At 36.7% G+C, this 15,874-nt stretch overlaps 1 protein-coding gene across 1 annotated transcript in view; it reads left to right on the forward strand.

Annotated features, from left to right (window-relative positions):
• The first annotated feature begins 14,497 nt into the window (after positions 1 to 14,497).
• SGCD (sarcoglycan delta) overlaps positions 14,498 to 15,874 on the forward strand; it is a 1,334,163-nt gene continuing 1,332,786 nt past the window's right edge. Inside the window, exon 1 of the mRNA XM_031949414.1 lies at positions 14,498 to 14,752. The gene's annotated coding sequence lies outside the window, so the exon portion shown is untranslated. The remainder of the gene's footprint in view (positions 14,753 to 15,874) is intronic.

The raw sequence follows: 15,874 nt of genomic DNA on the forward strand, positions 1-15,874 counted from the left end.
TAGCATCAGTTCATGTAAGTCTCTCCAAACCTCTCTGTATTCATCCTGCTGGTCATTTCTAACAGAACAATAATATTCCATAACATCCATATACCACAGTTTACCCAACCATTCTCCAATTAATGGGCATCCATTCATTTTCCAGTTTCTAGCCACTACAAACGGTGCTGCCACAAATATTTTGGCACATCCAGGTCTCTTTCCCTTCTTTAGTATCTCTTTGGGGTATAAACCTAGTAGTAGCACTGCTGAATCAAAGGGTATGCACCGTTTGATAACTTTTTGGGCATAATTCCAGATTGGTCTCCAGAATGGTTGGATTTGTTCACAACTCCACCAACAATGCATCAGTGTCCCAGTTTTCCTGCATTCCCTCCAACATTCATCATTATTTTTTCCTGTCATCTTAGCCAATCTGACAGGTGTGTAGTGGTATCTCAGAGTTGTCTTAATTTGCATTTCTCTGATCAATAGTGATTTGGAACACTCTTTCATATGAGTGGAAATAGTTTCAATTTCATCATCTGAAAATTATCTGTTCTTATTTTTTGACCATTTATCAATTGGAGAATGGCTTGATTTCTTATAAATTAGAGTCAATTCTCTATATATATTGGAAATGAGGCCTTTATCAGAACCTTTAACTGTGAAGATGTTTTCCCAGTTTGTTGCATTACTTCTAATCTTGTTTGCATTAATTTTGTTTGTACAAAGTCTTTTTAATTTGATGTAATCAAAATTTTCAATTTTGTGACCAATAATGGTCTCTAGTTCATCTTTGGTCATAAATTTCATCCTCCTATACAAGTCTGAGAGATAAACTATCCTATGTTCCTCTAATTTATTTATAATCTTGTTCTTTATGCCTAAATCATGGACCCATTTTGATCTTATCTTGGTATACAGTGTTAAATGTGGGTCTATGCCTAATTTCTGCCATACTAATTTCCAGTTATCCCAGCATAAACTTGAAATTCTAAAGTTAAAAGGAGAAATTGATAAAATTAAAAGTAAAAACAAAAACTATTGAATTAATAAATAAAAGTAAGATTGGTTTTATGAAAAAAAAAACAATAAAATAGATAAACCTTTGGTAAATCTGATTAGAAAAAGGAAAGATGAAAATCAAATTGTTAGTCTTAAAAATGAAAAGGGAGAACTTTCCACCAATGAAGAGAAAACAAAAACAATAATAAGGAATTACATTGCCCAACTTTATGCCAATAAATTTGACAACCTAAGTGAAATGGAAATAAAAAATATAGGCTTCCCAGATTAACAGAGAAGTAAATTGCTTAAATAGTCACATTTTAGAAAAAATTTGAACAAGCTATTAATCAACTCCCTAAGAAAAAATGTCCAGGACCAAATGGATATATATGTGAATTTTATGAAACATTTAAAGAACAATTAACTCCAATGTGATATAAACTTCTTGAAAAAATAGGTAATGAAGGAGTTCTACCAAATTCCTTTTATGACACAGACACAATACTGATACCTAAACCAGGTAGGTTGAAAGAGAAGGAAAATTATAGACCAATCTCCCTAATGAATACTGATGCTAAAATCTTAAATAAAATATTAGCAAAAATATTTCAGAAAATCATCTGCAGGATAATACACCATGACCAAGTAGGATTTATACCAGGAATTCAGGGATGGTTCAATATTAGGAAAACTATTAGCATAATTGTCTATATCAATAACCAAATTAACAAAAACCATATGATCATCTCAATAGATGCTAAAAAAGCATTTGATAAAATCCAACATCCATTCCTTTTAAAAACTCTTGAGAGTATAGGAATAAATGGACTTTTCCTTAAAATAATCAGTAGCTATCTATTTAAAACCATCACTAAGCATCATATGTAAGGGGATTAAATTGGAGCCATTCCCAATAATATCAGGAGTGAAACAAGGTTGCTCACTATCACCATTACTATTCAGTATTGTATTAGAAATGCTAGCTGTGGCAATGAGTTGAGAAAGAGATTAAAGGAATTAGAGTAAGTAATGAGGAAACCAAATTATCATTCTTTGCTGATGATATGATGGTGTACTTAGAGAACCCCAGAGATCCTTTAAAAAGTTATTAGAAATAATCCACACCTTTAGCAAAGCTGCAGGATGCAAAATAAACTCACATAAGTCATCAGCATTCTTACATATCACTAACAAAATCCGACAGTCAGAGTTACAAAGAGAAGTTCCATTTAAAGTTAACTACTGATAGTATAAAATATTTAAGAGTCTATCTGCCAAGGGAAAATCAGAAACTTTATGAGCAAAACCGCAAAACACTTTCCAGACAAATTAATTCTGATCTAACCAACTGGAAAAAATATTAAATGTTCTTGGATAGGATGAGGAAATATAATAAAGATGACAATACTACCTAAACTAAACTATTTATTAAGCGCTATACCAATCAGACTCCCCAAAAAACTATTTTAATGAAATAGAAAAAATAACAACAAAGTTCATATGGAAAAACAAACAGTCAAGAATTTCAAGGGAATTAATGAAAAAAAAGTCAAATGAAGGTGGCCTAGCTGTACCAGGTCTAAAATTATATATAAAGCCGCAGCTACCAAACCATTTGGTATCTGCTAAGAAATAGATTAGTTGATCAGTGGAATAGGTTAGATTCAAAGAACAACAGTCAATAACCTGAATGCTCTAGGGTTTGACAAACCCAAAGACCTCAACTTTTGGGATAAGAACTCACTCCTTGACAAAAATTGCTGGGAAAATTGGAAACTAGTCTGACAGAAACTAGGCATTGACACACACTTAACACCATACACCAAGATAAAGTAAAAATGGGTTCTTGACCTAGGCATAAGGAATGGGATTATAAATAAATTAGAGGAACACAGGATAGTTTACCTCTCAGACCTGTGGAAGAGGAAGGAATTTATTGCCAAAGAACTAGAGATCATTACTGATCACAAAATAGAAAATTTTGACTATATCAAACTGAAAAGTTTTTGTACAAACAAAACTAATGCAGACAAGATTAGAAGGGAAGCAATAAACCGGGAAAACATTTTACAGTCAAAGGTATTCTTACAAAGGCCTCATTTCCAAAATATACAGAGAATTGATTCTAATTTATGAGAAATCAAGCCATTCTCCAATTGATAAATGGTCAAAGGATATGAACAGACAAATTTCAAATGAAGAATGGAAAGTACTTCTAGTCATATGAAAAGGTGCTCTAAATCACTATTGATCAGAAAAAAATGCAAATTAAGACAACTCTGAGATACCCCTACACACCTCTCAGATTGTCTAGGATGACAGGAAAAGAATGGTGAATGTTGGAGGGGATGTGGGAAAAATGGAACACTTATACATTGTTGGAATTGTGAATACCTTCAGCCATTCTGGAGAGCAATTTGGAACTATGCTCAAAAAGTTATCAAACTGTGCATACCCTTTGATTTAGCAGTGTTACTACTGGGCTTATTTCCCATAGAAATCTTAGAGAAGGGAAATGAACCTGTATATGCAAAAATGTTTGTGGCAGCCTTCTTTGTAGTGGCTAGAAACTGGAAACTAAATGAATGCCCATGAATTGGATAAGGGCTGAATAAATTGTAGTATATCAAGGTTATTGAATATTATTTTTCTGTAAGAAATGACCAACAGGATCATTTCAGAAAGGCTTGGAGAGACTTATATGAACTGATGCTGAGTGAAAAGAGCAGGACCAGGAGATCATTATACTTGAATAACAATACCATATGATGATCAATTCTAATGGATGCGACTCTCTTCAATAATGAGATGAACCAAATCAGTTCCATTTGTTCAATAATGAATAGAACCAGTTACACCCAATGAAAGAACTCTGGGAAATGAGTGTGAACCACTACATAGCATTTCTAATTCTTCTGTTTTTGTCCACTTGCATTTTTTATTTCCCTCACAGGTTAATTGTACATTATTTCAAAGTCCGATTCTTCTTGTGCAACAAAATAACTGTATGGATATGTATACATATATTGTATTTAACATATACTTTAACATATTTAACATGTATTGCCAAATGGGGGAGGGGTTGGGGGAAGGAGGGGAAAAACTGGAACAAAAGGTTTTGCAATTGTCAATGCTGAAAAATTACCCATGCATTTATCTTGTAAATAGAAAGATATTATTTAAAAAAAAAGAAAAGAAAAAGAAAATGGCAAGCAGCATCTATCTAAAATCATCAGCAACCATTATTTGTAATGAGGAATAGTTAGATGCATTCTCAATAAGATCACGGGTAAAACAAGGATGCCTATTAACACCATTATTATACAATATTGTACTAGAAGTGTTGACTTCAGCAATAAGAAAAGAAAAAGGAATCAAAGAAATTAAAATAGGCAATGAGGAGATAAAATGATCACTCTGATATGATTATATGTTTAGAGAATTTTCAGTAATCATACAAAAACCTACTTGAAACAATTAACACCTTTTAGCAAAGTTGCAGGATATAAAATAAACCTACAAAAATCATCAGCATATCTACATGTTACTAACAAAGCCCAGCCGCAAGATAGAAAGAGAAATTCCATCTAAAATAATGGTAGATAAAATAAAATATTAGGGTTTCTATTTTCCAAGGCAAATTTAGGAAATCTATGAACACAATTACAAAATTCTTTTCATACAAATAAAGTCAGATCTAAACATTTGGGAAAATATCAATGGTTCATTGGTAGAATGCACTAATACAATAAAATGACACTTCTATCTAAATTGGTCTACTTGCCCAATACCATACCAATAAAACTGCCAAAAATTATTTTATAGAGCTAGGAAAAATAGTAACAAAATTCATCTAGAAGAACATAAATCTGAGAATATCAAGTGAATTAATAAAAAAAAATTTACAAGATAATGGCCTAGCAATATAGACCTAAAAACTCTTATAAATCAGCAGTCATCAAAATCTTCTGACATTGGCTAAGAAATAGAGTTGTGGATCAGTGGAAAAGATTAGATAAACATGAAAGAATAATTAATGACTATAGTAATCTAGTATTTAATAAACTCCCAAAGTCTAGCTTCTGGGATAAAAAATTTCACAAAATTTTCACTTTTTTATTTCACAAAAAATTGCTGGGAAAACTGGAATATATATCAGAAACTCAGCATAGATGTATATTTCTCACCCCATACCAAAATAAGGTCAAAATAAGTACATGATTTATGTATAAAGGATGATAATATAAGTAAATTAGGATAATAAGGGATTCCTATCAGATCTTTGGAAGAATTTATGGCCATAGAAGAACTAGAGAACATTATGAAATGCAAAATGAATACATTTGATTACATTAAATTAAAAATATTTTGCATAAACAAAATCAATACATCCAAGATTAGAAGGGAAGTACAAAGGTGGGAAACAATTGTTTACAGCCAGTGTTTCTAATAAAAGAATCATTTATATAACATATAAAGAATTGTGTCAAAATTTTAAGAATACAAGTCATTAGTCAGTTGACAAATGGTCAAAGAATATGAATAGACAATTTTCAGATGAAGAAATTAAAGCTATCTATAAACCTGTGAAAAAAATGTCCCAAATCACTATTGATTAGAGAAATGCAAATTAAAACAACTCTGAGATACCACCTCACATCTCTCAGATTGACTAAGTTGACAGGAAAAATACTAAAAAATTTTGGAGGGGATGTGGGAAAATGGGCGCATTCATACATTGTTGGCGAAGTTGTGAAATAATCCAACTGTTTTGGTGAGCAATTTGAAACTATGCCCAATAGGATATAAAACCATGCATACCATTTGCTCCAGAATTGATACTATTGGGTCTGTATTTCAAATAAATAATAAAAAAGTGAAAAGGACCCACATGTGTAAAAATGTTTTTAGCAGTTCTTTTTTGTGGTGGCAAAGAACTGGAAAATGAGTAGATGCCCATCAATTGGGGAATGGCTGACTAAATTATGGCATATGAAAGCAATGGAATATTATTGTTCTATAAAAAATGATGAACAAGCTGATTTTTAAAAGGTCTAGAAAGATTTACATGAATTGATGCTGAGCAAATCAAGCACCACCCCAAAATACATTCTACACTATCACAGCAAGATTGTACAATGATGAACTATGACAGACTTGCTTCTTCTCAGCAGTTCAATGATCCAAGGCAATCCCAATAAACTTTAGAAGTATACCATTCACATCCAAAGCGAGAACTATGGGGATTGAATGCAAATCAACACATGCTATGTTCCCCTTTTCCCTTTTTCTTCTTTTTTTTTTCTCTCTCTCCCGATTTTCTCCTTTTGTTCTGATTTTTTTTGTCACAACATGATTCATAAAGAAATACAAAATAAATAAAAATAAATGTAAATTTAATAAAAAATAAATGAATGTACATGTATAACAAAAAAAAATGTTGTTCTTACCAGTAATTGGGGAAAATAAAAATAACAAAGACTAGCAGATGGAAGAAGGAATCTAGTTTAACTTCAGAGAAATAATATTCTTGTATTTTGAAGTCAATGCTTAAGCAATTTGAGGACAAATTGGCACGCTGAATAATCAAACCCCCTCAAGGGTCAAGATCAATATTATCTCTGAAATGTCTGAATAGCCATTAAAATGAACAAAACAGGCACAAAATGTCATAAAAATGATGATGAGGAGCATGACTAAAGCATGATGTTTATAATGCTCTAAAATCATGAAAGTATTGGCTTATGAAAAAAAATCAGATTTTTTTATGAGTGTGCAACTTTTAAACTTAGTAAAGGGAACATATTTAAATTTAAGAGGAAAAATAATTATTTCATAGTTACATGGAGAGTGGACTGAAATACTTTTGAGTGGCACCAATTTTTTTCATCTCATTAGCAACCATCACCACCACCACCACAATAATAATAATGATAATAACTATATGCTTAAGAACAATAACATTTAAATATTCACATTTTATCCTCCTTTCATGGATTGTAATGACTGAGTACAAACTTAATAACAAGTCAAAAATTTATCAGTGGAGGTGGAGCTAAGATGACAGAATAAAGGTAGAGATTCATCTGATCTATCCCTCAAATTCCTTCAAATAACATTTAAATAATGACAGTAAATAAATTGTAATGTGGCAGAATAGGCAAGATGGAGCAAAACAATTTTCCAGTCTAAGACAAGATTTTAGATTTAGGAGCTTCTACATTAAAGGGCAGAAAGGCTTGGAATGTAATATTCTGTAGGACAAAAGAGCTAGAAACAGGAATTACCCACTTGACGAAACTGAGCATAATCCTTCAGAGAAAAAATGGATATTCAATGAAATAGAGCACTTTCAAGCATTTCTGATGAAAAGACCACAGCTGAATAGAAAATAAAGCAGTACCACTACTAGGCCTATATCACAAAGAGATAAAAAAGGAAAAGAAAAAGAACCTATGCATGCAATATTTATTGCGGTCCTTTTAGCAGTAGCAAAGAATTGGAATTTGTGTTGCCTCTCAATTGGAGAATGTCTGAAAAAGTCATATGTGATTGTAGTGGAATACTATTGTGCTTTGAGAAATGATAAACTAGCTGTCCTTAGGGGAAAAAAGCACTCTTGGAAATACTTATATGAAGTGATGCAAAGTGAAATGAACAGAACAAGAATAACATAGTACATAATAAAAACAATATTGTATAATGATCTATTACAAAAAATTTAGTTATTCTTAGCAATACAATAATTCAAGATACCTCCATAGGACTTATATGCCCATCTCCAGAGAAATAAAAGGGAGAATCTTAATGCATATTAAAGATACTTTTAAACTTACTTTCTTTTCCCCTGCTTTCCTTTTCTCTTCTTTTCTTTTTCTTTCTTTCTTTTTTTTTTGGTCTCTTTTCTTTCACAGAATGACTTACATGAAAAAGTATTTTGCATAACTACACATGTATAATGTGTATAACATTGCCTTTTCAATCAATAGGTGCAAAGGAAGGAGGGAGAGAATTTGGAACTGAAAATTTTGGAGGTGAGAATGTTAAAATTGTTTTTACATGAAATTGGGGAAAATAAAATAATAATTAATGGAAAAAGTCAGCAACAACTTATTTTCAAAAATCACTCTGCTTTTATATTCTATCCTATTCCCTAATGTAAAATAAAAACTTGTAATCTAAAATTTATATGCCATTTTTAATATCAAAAATGAAAATATGTCACATAATAATCATCCTTTAAAATTTATTAACTAATTTCTATCTGCAAAGTGCAGTACTAACCAATGTCCATATAAGGAAAAATGAACATTCCTGTTCTTCAAGAGTACATAGTCCACTGGGGAGGCAATATGCACATTTAATAATAATAATAATAATAAATATGTGTTTATTACAATTACACACATATATTAAAACATATAAAATAAATGTTTAGGAATATGAGAACAGAGGCATGAATAGAGGGGGGAGACCAGTTACACAATATATATGTGCTGGGCACTGGGGATATAAGGAATGGCAAAAGACAGTACCTACTCTCAAGGAATTCATAGTATAATAAAGACTTCTTATATAAAGTAGTTATGGAATTGAGGAAATCAGATAGGTATCTTTATGGAAACCCTTATAGAGATAAGAAGGGAGAACATTCCAGATATCAAAGACTGCCCATGAAAAAGCACCAAGATAAGATATGAAATGTTATATGTAAGATATAGAAAGAAGATCCCTTTATTATACCATGGTGTACATGATGGTAAGTATATAAAACATGTTATTATACTATAGAGTACATGAAGATAAAATATACACATGTACATATACATATATACATACACACATTTTAATATACATATGCACATAAATACATTTATATGTTTGTATGTATTTATGTATGCTTGTATGAAAACTGGAAGGAAAGTAAGTAGCTTGGAGCCAGATTGTGAAGGTGTTTAAGTAACAGAGAGGTCAATTAGTCCTCAGAGGGAAAACACTAACATTAAGAGACTGGAAAAGACTTCTTGCAGATAGTGGAATATTACCTGAGAATTGAAGAAAGCTAAGGCAGTTATGTGGTGGAGATGAAGAGCTTCTAACTGAATTGTTATGGGCCAGAACTTGAAACAATGTGTTAAGTCACTGAAATTGATGGAAACAATGCTTATGTACTTTGTTCACACCTTTGGGAGAGTGCATACATTAGCCCACACATTAGAGTTCACACCTCTCACACCTTTAGAGTTCACACCTTTTAGAGATACAATATGAGGAGCTCCCACAAGCCCACTAGAGACTTTGGGAGATTCACAAGTCAGGATTCAGTGGAGGAGATTCACAAGTCACAGCTCCCACAAACCCACTCTCTCGGAGCACAGTCAGATCCATTTGATATTCCAACTTTTACCTTTGTGCTGACTGGAGACATTCAGAAGAATGAGAGGCTGAAGCTGGAAGAGGCAAAAGACTAGCAACAGGAGCTCTTGGAACTAAGGAAAAAGATAGGCTTCTAAGAAAGCTAACTGGGCTATTTTGGAAGAGACAACAAAGGACTGGCCTTTAACAGCTGGCTGCATTTGAGGTGATTATTACACTGAACTGAAACTAAGATTGCCTCCAGAAGCTCCCCAAGAAACCTAATCTCAGAGAACATCACATTTTAGAGAAGAGAACACTACAGGGAACCAATCAATTTATTGAATTTAGTAGTAACATGGAATATTTGTGAGTGAGTACATACATATATATTACAAGACATGTATATGTATTTATATACCTAAACATATATCACTGCTTATAAATACTTTCTTCAGAGACATTAAGTACTATCTCTACTTGATAAATGAAAAAGTTGAGATGCCAAGAAGGAAAGAGATATAATTTAAGTCTAACAGTTTCAATCAAGACTGGATTTCAAGTCTAGGATTTAACTTCTTCCTGTTTTCCTAGTTTTTCCTTCTTGGGCTAAATAGATTAACTCTAATCATTCCTCCACATGACAATCCTTCAAGTACTTGAAGACATTTATAATATCTTCCCTGAGACTTCTCTACTTCAGGATAAATTTATCATGTTCTTTCAAGTAATCCTTATATGTCAAAAAATCTTTAACCATTCTAGTTGCCCTACTCTAGACACATTTTAGCTGAATAATGTCCTTAAACTTAGGTATGCAGAACTGGCTTTATTATTGTAGATGGGACCATAGTGTCATTCTTGTTTTGAGAAAGTATTCTTATAAAACCTCCATCTTACAGTGGATTTATGCACATAGTGACAAAATTAATATGACCATTATACAGTTCCATGCTAGTCAACAGTTTTAAAAGGAATAGGGAAACTAGAGGAGCAATAATGGTACAACAGGGAGAGGAATAGCTTCATACTCACCCTCATTGTCCCCCAAATTCTGATGAGAAACAATGACAGAAATCTACACTGAGGTTTCCAGCAGCTAAAAAGCATTAAACTTGCCATTATTAGGGAATGAAATTCATGAAAACCTCAAATAACTGAAGCTGAAATTAATGGAGATTTCATTAACACTTTCAGACAACTAGGATATTATTGAAAACATAAAATAGTGCTACTAGTTGTTAATATTGTTTTCCTATAAGAGATATGGAAAATTCAATATTCCAAATCCTGAGTACACATCATTATTACAGAGAATGTTCACTCTTGCCTTTAGGTATACTAACCAAGTTTTTTTTTTTCAAACTTTATTTTACACTTACTAGTTTTATTCCTTCCTCTTTGCCTCCTAAAAATTGTTATACAACTCTTAAATGTGCATTTATTGTCTTTCCTTTCTTGTCCCCCTCCAAAAAAAAGTCTTGAAAATAATGTGAAGGAAAACAGGTAAAGCCTATTGGAATTTTTTTTATGACAGGGAAAATTTTTGAAAAACGTTTGAAAAAAAGAACTACTCTTCTCATGAATAAAGCTAGTGAAGTTTACTTAAAGAAACAAGCTCTAAAACTCATCTTCAGGATCTTCATTTCTCTTTCATTATACATTCACAACAACATGTCCCCCTTCTACTCAACAAATCTTTTTATGCAATTTTCAAGTATTAATCAATAAATATTTATCATTAAAATATGTCCAGAGCTGCACAATAATTTATAGGATATAAAGGCAGAAGAAAGCATCGTACTTGTCCTTAGGAAGCACATGATCTAACTAATCTAGATCACCTCTCCTCAATTTTCTATTTCTTTTGTTTTCTCCCTCTTCTAATGGACTTTATTTTCCTATGAACTAATGGAACAGAGTGCATATCTGCTAGTCTATTAACCTGCTATTTTTAAAAAATTAATTAAAACTGAAGGAATACCCAAAAGCCATTCCTCTGGATTCCCCAGATATATTTTAAATCTTCAGTAGAGCACAGATTAAAGCAGGGATTTATCTGTTCCCTCATTTTTTTATATTCTCAGGAAAATGTTTTATTAAGTGCTCTAATAATAAGTACTTAATAAATGTTTGTTGAATTAAATTTTCTTTTTTCATGGCCAGACTCAGTTACCATCCTCCATGGAGCTGTCACTAATCCTTAGCTGAAGTTTATCTCTCCCAGGGGTAACATATATAATAGAAGTTTGACCTCAGAGAACTTTTGTAAAAACCCTAACTTTGTTAGTTTGATCATGTACTAGTTATTTAATCTTTATATGTTTTAGTTTTCTTATTTGTAAAAAATAGGGTTGACTAAGTGATTTCCAAGGTACCACCTAGCTCTAAATTTTATGATTCCATCTTGCCATATTGGAAAGTACACCTGAAATTTGCAATCAGAAAACCTGTTTTTAAGTTCTATTCTCTAATTTCTATGTGAAATGGACAGATCATTTAATCTGCTAAGTCTGTGAATTTATCCCTAAAGGGAGGACATTGTACTGCATAGGCCCCTTCCAACTCCAAGTCTATAATCCTATATTCTGTTGTCACATACTAACTTGTATGACCATGGTTTGTATAATTATTGTACTCTATTTTGAAAGATTTTTCATTTTTCATATTCTCTTTGTGCATGATAACAATACAAGTAATAAAGTTTTGTGAGTTGAATTGAAGTGATTGGAATCAATGTAATTTGCCTTTGGAAGAGGAAATGCTGCTGTCCAAGCTTCTGGTGCTGAATCTTGGGATACCTGGCAGGGGTCCTCAAACTTTTTAAATAGAGGGCCAGCTCACTGTCCCTCAGACTGTTGGAGGGCCGGACTATAGTAAAAACAAAAATTTTTGTGTTGTGAGCCTTTAAATAAAGAAACTTCATAGCCCTGGGTGAGGGGAATAAACGTCCTCAGCTGCCGCATCTGGCCAGTGGGCCGTAGTTTGAGGACCCCTGGTAGAGGAAGCCCAGTTGTTCTCTTTGTTCTCATTTTAAAAATCTATTTCTGTAATTGGATAGTCCATGGAAGTTTCTCCCCCAATTCTCCTTTTCAGTGCAAAAGATTTCTTTTAGCTGATCAGCCTTTCCAGATTCATCTTCCAGTACTTCCACTAACAAGATTTTCCTAGATGGGTTAATGAATCCATTTACTCTTCTCTAAAACTTAATCTTTCATAATTTTTGTTCAAATCTCTCCTTTTTCTGGCTTTACCATTTTCATTTGAGGCCTCTTGTTTCTAAAATTCTAGAGAATTGAAAATGTATTATTCACTTAGGTATTATTTAGGAATTAATTGGCTTGCATTATCTCTTTTTTATTGTTTTGAGCTCCTATCACAGTAATAAATTACACATCTATCTATCTATATCTATCATTTTGAGGTTACAAAGTGATTCAATTATAACTCTGTGAGCTAAGAAGGACCACAGATTTGGAGCTTAAAGTGACTTTAGAGGAAATCTAGGATAACTGCCCTTTCACAGTTGAGGACACACAGGCCCAGACAGGTTAAATGACTTGCTTAAGGACAGGTAGTGCTATATAAGGTAAAGATGGAAGATGCAGAGCCCCTCCTCCACATGGAGGGTTTTCCTACTATACTGCCTTTTAATATTCACTTTATAGTTGACAAATTTATATTGTTTAACTTTTCAAATGATTATTACATCTTTCCTAAAACTTGTGGTAAGCTCCTTTACTGTAAAAATGGTGTCTTATTCATCTTTGCCACCTCCACAGTACCTTGAACATAGTAAAAACTGGATAAATATTTCTGATAGGTTGATGGTAGGAAATAACTTCCCCTCTTGAAAGCCAAAGACAGCTTTTAGTAGAAGAGGGAGACGAGTATGTCTCTTATTAAAAGAAGAAGGAAAAGTCCATAGATGAGGAGAACCGTAAGGGAAGCCAGCGTACACAATGATTATGACACCCCTTCCCTCAAATCTTCGGCCAGCTCTGTCAGGACCCTTTTATTTGGTTGGGCACGGGGTGTGAAGATGAAGGAGTCAGGGAGGGAAAGAAGGGACCGGCAACAGAGAACGCTTGGAATTTGTCCTCTTGGCAGAGTCAGGAAGCAGCTTCTTTGCTTCCTCATCTTGTTGCTGATCCTGCGGAGTGGAGAGGGGCCCCTCCCCCCAGTCTCCCTTTCTCTGGCTCTCTGTGTTCTGCAAAGGGGAGGAAGAGGGAAAGGGTGGAATTTGCACATCAAGCTTCCCGGAGCCGCAGACTGGGTCCTGCGCCCTTCGTCCATTTCTCCCTTGGTATCTTTTCCATTTCTCTTCTAAGGAAGGTTCTCCCCTCCTCCCACCTTCAATTTCTAGTTCGCCCTCCTACCCCACTGGCGCGCGCACAACGGGACCCCGGCACGTGGGCGCGCGGGAAGAGGCGGCGGCGGCGGCCAAGGCTGCTGCTGCTGCTGCTACTGCTACTGTTACTGCTATTGCCCAAACCGGCTCAAGCCTTGGCTGCTGCCGCCCTCTCAGTCTCTAGCCGGAACCCAGCAGAGCATCAAGGGAAACGGGGATCTGGGAGAGAGCAGTGCAAGCACAGGGAGGGGGAGGGAGAGAGAGAGAGAGGACACCGTGGAAAGAGGGTTTGGGGGAGGCGGGTGGGTAGGGGAGGGAGAGCCCTAAAACCCGAAGCCTGGGAGCAAAAGGAGAAAACCCCGCTCTCCGGCCCCCGCCCTCCTTCCCCGCCTTCTCTTCTCCTTCCCTCCCTCCTTCTCTCCCTCCCTGCCTGCCTGCCTGCCTGCCTGCCGGAAAGCACAATGCAGCGGCGCTCTGGGTAGGCGGCGGCCGGCGGGAGCGGACAGAGGTTTCCCCGCAGCTGTCAAGGCGTCCGGCTGCTCCCTCCGTCTGGGGCCTGGATTCAGGGGGCGGCCGGATCGCCAGCCCACGGCTAGAAGCTCCGGGAGGGCTTGGGAGCCGGAGCCGCAGCCAGAGCCAGAGGAAAAGAGCGTTGGTGCCTGCAGCCGGGTGCTTAAAGTCCAAGGAGAGTTGGTGCTGCTGGGGTCGGTCACCCCCTCCCTCCGCCCCGCTTCCCACCCAACTTCATTTCCAGCCCCTTCTTCCCTCCTCCTCTCTCCTCCTCCTCCCCCCATTCTGTGGCTTCGCTGACTCGTCCAAAGGAGGGATGTACTCCCGGCCGGGCTGCGCGCTCGCTGCCTCTCCCCTCATGGGATTGCCTGCACTGAGAGGCTGGAGTTGGAGCGCTTAGCTCCCGCGGAGCCGGGAGAAGACGGAGGGGGAGCAAAATTAATACACAGATATACACAGAGAGACCCATACAGTCCTTCTGCTGCACTTGCTGCTCGCCCTTCAGTCCCGCGAGGGGGCGGCTCCGGCCGGCGCCCAGACCAAGGGGTGAGTAGCTCGTCGCCGCGCCCAGTTCCCCACTTTAGCGCGGGCACGGTCTCTCTGAAGTTGTCGATTTGCCCCTTTCTTGGGAAGGGGACCTGAGGCTCGGCCCGGCTCTTAGGTTCGGATCACTGGGGAAGTTGTGGTTTTCTCTATGTGACCGGCAGTCTCGCGGAGCTCCAGCTCCACCAAACCCAGCCACTGGCTTGATTCCCAAGAGTTGTCCCCCTCCCCCCTGGCATCCCAGTTCCGAGGCAGGTATCTGGGATAAATGGGGAGTCAAGAGAGTAGGGCACACAGTGCACGGCTTCCCTTCACTGAATCTTGAAGCAGGGGCGTATGGGCAAGCTGTTCACACATTGCAAATTGTCCGTAGGTTAGCAGGTGCAGAATGTAAGCGCTTAGAGATCGACAGTAATGACTGCTAGGGCGCGGGAGGAGGCCGCGTGCACTTCATTAAAGGAGCGTTGAGCAGCTTGAATATTAACAGTAGAGCGCGCGCGCGCGCGTGTGTGTGTGTGTGTGTGTGTGTGTGTGTGTGTGCACTGGGGAGAGACCGGAGCGGCAAGAAGATACGCGCGTGAAATTATTCAGCTACAGGAATAGAAGACACATCCCTGAGCTGGCAACTCTAAAAAATCCAAGACCTGGCAGGGAGAAACGGAGATATCAGTGACAGTTTAGGATTTGAAGAGGATAGGATAGACCGTGGCGCTGCAGCTGGACAGAGCTTGGTGAGGACTCTGAGCATCCAACAGGTGACTGCTGGACCCAGTCTTTTTGTGATTGGGCGCGGGGGAGGGAATCCTGTCTCTAACCCCCCCACGGGCTTTTTTTTGCTGCTACTGCTCTGGGGTATGATATCTCTAAACATGGGGTAAGGAAATTCACTTCTCTTCTTACTATGATTTTATTAGCCCGTCTGACTCTATGTATACATGTATGTGTATGCGTGTGTATGATGTTTGTGTGAGCGCACGAATGCCATCCAAATACAGTTGCCTTGATGTCTCTTTGGGGAAACAAGTGAACTCTCTGTTGAGGCCCTCTTTGTGTCGCTAATAGAGGATGTGACTGAACTTCAAGGCAATTGAGGCGCCATTCAGAAAGGATGCTGCGGACTTGGCT

The sequence above is a fragment of the Sarcophilus harrisii genome, chromosome 2 (assembly GCF_902635505.1).
Source record: "Sarcophilus harrisii chromosome 2, mSarHar1.11, whole genome shotgun sequence".
Lineage (NCBI taxonomy): Eukaryota > Metazoa > Chordata > Mammalia > Dasyuromorphia > Dasyuridae > Sarcophilus > Sarcophilus harrisii.